The sequence below is a fragment of the Lathyrus oleraceus genome, chromosome 3 (assembly GCF_024323335.1).
Source record: "Lathyrus oleraceus cultivar Zhongwan6 chromosome 3, CAAS_Psat_ZW6_1.0, whole genome shotgun sequence".
NCBI classification, from domain to species: domain Eukaryota; kingdom Viridiplantae; phylum Streptophyta; class Magnoliopsida; order Fabales; family Fabaceae; genus Lathyrus; species Lathyrus oleraceus.
This window is the reverse complement of record NC_066581.1, coordinates 474,427,413-474,434,236: the sequence shown is the minus strand read 5'-3', so window position 1 is coordinate 474,434,236 and position 6,824 is coordinate 474,427,413. Positions and strand designations below refer to the sequence as shown.

General features: G+C 41.4%; 1 non-coding gene across 1 annotated transcript; it reads left to right on the top strand.

Annotated features, from left to right (window-relative positions):
• The first annotated feature begins 5,754 nt into the window (after nt 1–5,754).
• On the top strand, nt 5,755–5,862 carry LOC127133948 (small nucleolar RNA R71). The gene has a single exon (XR_007807740.1). It is a non-coding gene; the product is annotated as a small nucleolar RNA R71 (small nucleolar RNA).
• Nucleotides 5,863–6,824: the final 962 nt, after the last annotated feature.

Below are 6,824 nucleotides of genomic sequence, written 5' to 3'. Positions count from 1 at the left end.
GGTCTCACCCTCAATTAACAGCCTGTATTGATCCGGATGGAAAGAGGATCTCCTCATCAGGCCACGGCCTAGACAGAAATCAATATCCATCAAGGTGTAGCTGCAGTAAGGCGTCAGATGAGATAGTCTCCTATCGAGTCCCAGGGCTAAGGCTATATGAGCCACCGTGCTTCCAACATGTATGGGGCTCGCAGCAAAGCGAGCATTAAGGTATAAGCTCTCGATCAAGAAAGCTCCACAGTCTACCGGGCGTGACTGAATGGTACAGTACATCAAGAAGATCTCTTCAGCACTCACATGCGCATCAGGGTCACTCTTCCCCTAGAAGGTGTGGGCAATGATCATCTGGAAGTATTGGGAAGCAGGGTTGTGAATCTTGTTGGAGATCTGGGTTGAAGGGTCAGGACTACCTCCATATGTGATATCGCTCTAAAACTTCTCCACGTCTCGGCTCGGAAAGTAGCTCATGAGGAGCTCGGACGAAGCATCATAGGCAGTCTGGAAACCAAGAAAGTCACCGAAACACTTGTGGTTGAAGGTGTATTCTGCCCCAAACAACCTGAAGTTAATGTATCCTCCATCACTGGCGTGACCAACATAAGGCTCATAGACAAGCGAGCTTAGGAGCTCCAAAGTCAGGTTCCTGTAAGTCACGTGCATAGCATCTGTATATTTATCCCACTATAACTGATTGCATAAGTGCTTGACACTAGGCTCAATGCCTAATGCCTCCATGCAGCTCAAGTCAAGATATCTAGTAGGCAGCATCGGGCGATGTGAAAGCATGGTGTAGCGCTCCTCTTGAACTGGGTCACGAAATATTACTGGCATAGTGTCAATATTCTCCATTCCTGAAAAGTCAGATTAGAAACAAAGGACACCTGAAATCACAAATATTATAACTGTTAGTCTCCACATAGATATACATACATATAAAACAAATAAATATACATTAAAAAGAGTAAAAGTAAAGGAAAAGAAGTCATGGTTTGCCTCCCATGCAGCGCTTGTTTAACGTCGTTAGCTTGACGATTCGAACTTTATATGTTAGAGGTAGGAACTGGAGGGTCGGTCAGAGTTTGGTCATGACATTCTATGGGTGTGTCACCTCCTTGGTATTGCTTCAATCTTTATCCATTTACCACGAATGGATTACAAGAGTTGTTTCGGATTTCAACTGCTCAGGATTTCAGGATTTTGGACACCTTAAAGGGGCCTGTCCATCTCGAACGCGGCTTACCTGGAAAAATACGTAGTCTCGAATTAAAGAGAAGAACAAAGTCTCCTATATTAAATTCCTTTTTCACGATCCTCTTGTCGTGCCAAGCTTTAGTTCTCTCCTTGTATATAACGGCATTCTCATAAGCGTTTTGGCGAAGTTCCTCCAATTTGTGAATATCAAGGATTTGCTTCTCGCCAGATGCTAGGTAATCCAAATTTAGGGTCTTGATGGCCCAATATGCCTTGTGCTTGAGTTCAAAAGGTAAGTGGCATGACTTCCCGTAGACCAACTAGTAGAGTGTAGTTCCAATGGGGGTCTTGTAAGCAGTTCTGTAAGCCCACCGTGCTTCTGTTAGCTTTTTAGACCAATCTTTTCTAGATATTGATACAGTTTTCTCCAAGATCTGCTTAATCTCTCTGTTGGATACTTCCACTTGACCATTAGTCTGGGGGTGATATGGTGTTGCTACTCTGTGTTTCACTCCATATTTCCTTAGGAGCTTATTAAATATTCTGGATATAAAATGCGATCCACCATCGCTTATGACAAGTCGTGGAACTCCAAATCTGGGAAAGATATTGTTCTTGAACATCTTGATGACTACTCTTGTGTCGTTGGTGGGTGCGGCTATAGATTCTATCCACTTGGACACATAGTCAACTGCTACCAAAATGTACTTGTTTCCCAATGAAGATGGAAAAGGTCCCATGAAATCTATACCCCAAACATCAAATAGTTCTACTTCTTGGATGTTCTTCAAAGGCATTTCGTCACGTCTTGAGATGTTTCCAGCATGCTGGCACCGGTCACATCGGACAATATAAGCATGGACATCACGCCATAATGTCGGCCAATAAAGACCAGCTTGAAGGATCTTAGCGTATGTCTTGGACGTGCTTGAATGTCCACCATAGGGTGAAGAATGACAGTGCTCTATGATGTTTCTGACTTCTTCTTCCGGGATGCAACATCGAAATATATTGTCAGTTCCTCTTTTGAAAAGGAGTGGTTCGTCCCAATAGAAGTGTCTTATATCTTTAAATAACTTCTTCTTCTGTTGATAGTTGAGGTCAGGTGGTATGATATCAGCGGCTAGATAGTTCACAAAATCAATGTACCATGGTACTTTGCTAATTTCTGAAATCGTCCCAAGGTTGTCTCTGTCTGGTTCAAGGGGAGCGGTGTCTATCTTAGCTACTAGTTTGTCATAGGTGAAGTCATCATTTATAGGTAAATGATTTGGCTTTAAATGCTCTAATCTGGAAAGATGGTCAGCAACTACGTTTTCTGTTCCTTTTTTGTCTCTAATGTCTAAGTCGAATTCTTGTAGCAAAAGGATCCACCTGAATAATGTAGGTTTTGCATCCTTTTTGCTCAGAAGGTAACGGATAGCTGCATGGTCTGTATAGACTATAATCTTAGATCCTACAAGATAAGACCTAAATTTATCGATTGTAAAAACTACAGCTAGGAGTTCCTTCTCTGTTGTTGTATAATTTAATTGAGCGGCATCTAGGGTTCTACTAGCGTAATATATTACATGTAGTTTCTTTTCTTTTCTTTGCCCTAAAACAGCTCCTATAGCGAAATCGCTAGCATCACACATTATTTCAAAGGGTTTAGTCCAATCCGGGGTTTATAGAATGGGTGCTGAAATTAACGCTTGTTTTAACTGGTTCAAGGCTTTGATGCATTTCTTATCGAAAATAAACTCGATGTCTTTCATCAGAAGGCCGGTAAGGGATTTTGATATTTTAGAGAAGTCTTTTATAAAGCGCCGGTAGAAACCGGCGTGTCCAAGGAAACTACGAATTTCTCTAACTGTCTTAGGAGGTTTAAGGTTTTCTATAACTTCTATTTTTGCTTTATCGACCTCAATGCCTCTTTCAGATATTACATGTCCTAACACTATGCCTTTTTTGACCATAAAGTGGCACTTCTCCCAGTTTAACACTAGGTTAGCTTCTATGTATCTCTCTAGGATTTTCTCAAGGTTAATAAGGCAGTCTTCAAAGTCTAATCCACACACCCAGAAGTCGTCCATGAATACTTCCATGATTTCGTTGAGATAATCTGCGAAGATTGACATCATACAACATTGGAAAGTAGCTGACGCATTACAGAGTCCAAACGGCATTCGTCTGTAAGCAAACATTACGTAAGGACAAGTAAAGGTTGTTTTCTCTTGATCCTCGGGGTGAATGGGTATTTGGAAAAATCCAGAATATCCGTTAAGATAACAAAAGTAAGAGTGTCTGGCAAGACGCTCAAGCATTTGATCTATGAATGGAAGGGGGAAATGGTCTTTCCTAGTTGCCTTATTTAGCTTCCTATAATCTATGCACATACGCCATCCTCCTTCTATGCATTTCGCGGCATGCTCTCCCTTTTCATTCTGCACAACTGTGATGCCTCCCTTCTTGGGTACCACATGTACAAGACTTACCCACTTACTATCAGAGATCTGATAGATTATACCAGCTTCCAGTAGTTTAAGGACTTCCTTCTTCACCACCTCGCTCATCACAGGGTTGATTCGTCTCTGATGTTCTCTGGAAGGTTTTGAATCCTGCTCTAGTGAGATCCGGTGCATACACACGAATGGGCTAATACCTTTTAAATCAGAGATGTTATACCCTAAGGCAGAGGTGGAACTAACTATTACTGGGCGATTCATTTCTTCATCCAGGAACTCATATCTTAGGTTCTTGGGTAGTTCCTTAAGTTCTTGGGCTGGTTTTTGAGAATTAGGTGAAGGGTCTGGAGTAAGATCCAAACATTCTTTAGTGTGAGGTTCTGTTTCCTCTAACTCGTCATCCTTTTCATTCGGGTTTGAAAATGGTTCGATCTTAGGTTCTCCCTGATCAAATTCTCTTATGCACTCATCTATGATATCGATCGCATAACATGCGACTCCTAGAATTGGTGCCATCGGGAATTTCGAAAGAATGAACTCAATCTTTTCGTCCCCTACTTCGAAGGTTAATTTCCCTATTTTGACATCTATTATAGCTCCGGCTGTTGATAAGAATGGTCTACCTAGAAGGATAGGGATATCTTCGTCTTCTTTTAGATCCATGACCACAAAGTCTGTTGGGATATAAAGTTGACCGATCCTAACTGGGATGTCTTCTAAAATGCCTACGAGATACTTAACAGACCTATCGGCTAATTGAAGGGACATCTTAGTTGGTTGTAACTCTCCTAAGTTTAGCCTCTTACATACAACTAAGGGCATTAAACTTACACTAGCGCCTAAGTCTAGGAAAGCTTTGTCGATCACATGGTTTCCTAAAATGCAAGGTATAGAAAAACTGTCAGGGTCTTTCTCCTTCGTAGAAAGTTTATCCTCATAAATAAAGTTGCATTCCAAGGGTTTTGAATCGTCGAGCCTACGCTTGTTAGTGAAGATGTCTTTGAGAAATTTGGCGTAAGACAGAATTTTGGTGATAGCTTCGGTGAAAGGAATCTCTACATGAAGATTTTCTATCACTTTTATAAATTTTTGCTATTGGTTGTTGACTTTGGTTTATTTAAGTCTTTGCGGATACGTGATTGTTGGTTTGTACGGGGGCGGTGGTTTGTAAGTTTTATCCTTGGCTTCACCTTCTTGGTTGGTTTGTTTCTCGGATTCCTCTGGTTCCTCTTCTTGGTTGTTAGAAGTTTTGGACTCGCCCATTGCTGGGTTTTGAGGCCCTTCGTAAGCGGTCCCACTTTGTAACGAGATAGCGTTAACTTGCCCTCGAGGGTTTGGTTGAGGTTGTCCAGGAAATTGGCCTCCAGGTGTAGTTTGTGGGGCTTGGTTTTGTGTTACCTGTGAGATCTGGGTTTCAAGCATCTTGTTGTGAGTGATTATCTGATCAACCTTGGTTCCTAATTGCGTTATAAGTTCGTTTACGTGAATGTTTTAGTTTAGGAATTCTTTATTTTGTTGAGTCTGGCCCGATATAAAGCTTTCCATGATCTTCTCAAGGTTAGACTTCTGGGGAACAACTTGCATAGGTTGGTTTGGTTTTTGGGCTTGATAACCTTGCGGTCTCTGAGGTGCATTATTTTGGATAGGGTTCTGGTTTCTATAAGAGAAATTTGGATGATTCTTCCATCCAGGGTTGTAAGTGTTTGAAAACGGGTTACCTTGGGCGTAATTCACTTGGTCGATATTTAGTTCGTTTAAAAGGCTACACTCCGCCGATTCGTGTCCTTTAGATCCACAGAGTTTGCACTCTGTGTGGACTACTACTACGGTGTTGGTGTTTGTAGACGTATGTTCGATCCTAAGGGCTAAAGCGTCCATTTTCGCCTGCATCATGTCTAGAGAGCTTACCTCATGTATTCCACCTTGGGTCTCCTTTTTCTCTATTGATTCTCGTTCAGTTCCTCATTGATAATGGTTTTGGGCCATATCCTCAATTAGGTCACAAGATTCTGGATAAGGTTTGTTCATCAGCGCGTCACCTGCGGCAGCGTCGTTGCTCATCTTGGTATTATAATGGAGTCCATTGTAGAAGGTATGAACGATCATCCATTGTTCTAGGCCATGGTGTGGGCAGACTCTTAATAGCTCTTTATATCTCTCCCAAGCTTCGAAAAAGCGATTCTCCTTGGTTTTGAGCAAATCTAGTTATTTGGTTTCGAAGAACATCAGTCTTGCTAGGGGGAAATATCTAGCTAGGAATACTCTCCTAAGGTCTTCCCAGGTAGTTATTGAATTAGCTGGAAGTGAATCTAGCCATGAACATGCTCTATCCCTGAGGGACAAAGGAAATAATCTTAAACGGATCACATCGGATGAAGCGCCGTTAGATTTAAAGGTGTCGGCTAGTTGGATAAAAACTTTTAAATGTTGATTCGGGTTCTCGGTAGCGAGACCCGCGTATTGGTTTTGTTGCACTAATTGCAACAAAGACGGTTTTAGTTCGAAATTGTTACCAGGTATAAGGGGGTTTACTATACTCGAACTAGGTTCCTCATCAGAGGGTTGGGCTAATTCCTTAAGAGGTCGCCTATCGTGATTCTCGGCCATAGCTTTCTTAATTCGGATGAGTAAGAGGCGTGTACGAGTATAACGTTCGGGTTCCGCTAAAGGATCTATTAAATTTCCGGTACTACGGGTTCTTCGCATTTACCGGCTAATAATGCCTTAGTCTATACGGTGTAACAACAGGGTACGAAATTTGACGAAGTTGGTCCTCGGCAACGACGCCAAAAACTTGATCGCTGTGATTCGCAAGTGCACGAATAACGTCAAAGTAATATAAAATAATATCGATCCCACAGAGACCAATCGTCAATCTATCGAATACTATCGTTACGGTATTTATCTAAGGCGGTATAAAAGAGATATTGGGTTTGCAAAATAACGGTAAATAATAAATGCAGGTAAAGATAGGTTGAATGTAATTCACGTCAGTTAAGTGATGTTTCGATTGTCTAAATAGAATTACTAATGAGGAAATATTTTCTACTCTTGAAAAGAGTCCATTTAACAGGAACTGTCGCTTTTGCGTATTCAGAACCGAGTTTACCCTTAAATTAAGGCCTTTTATTGTCACTTATAAAAGGTGCGCAGAACGCTAAAGTAGTAAACCTATTTTTAAGAATT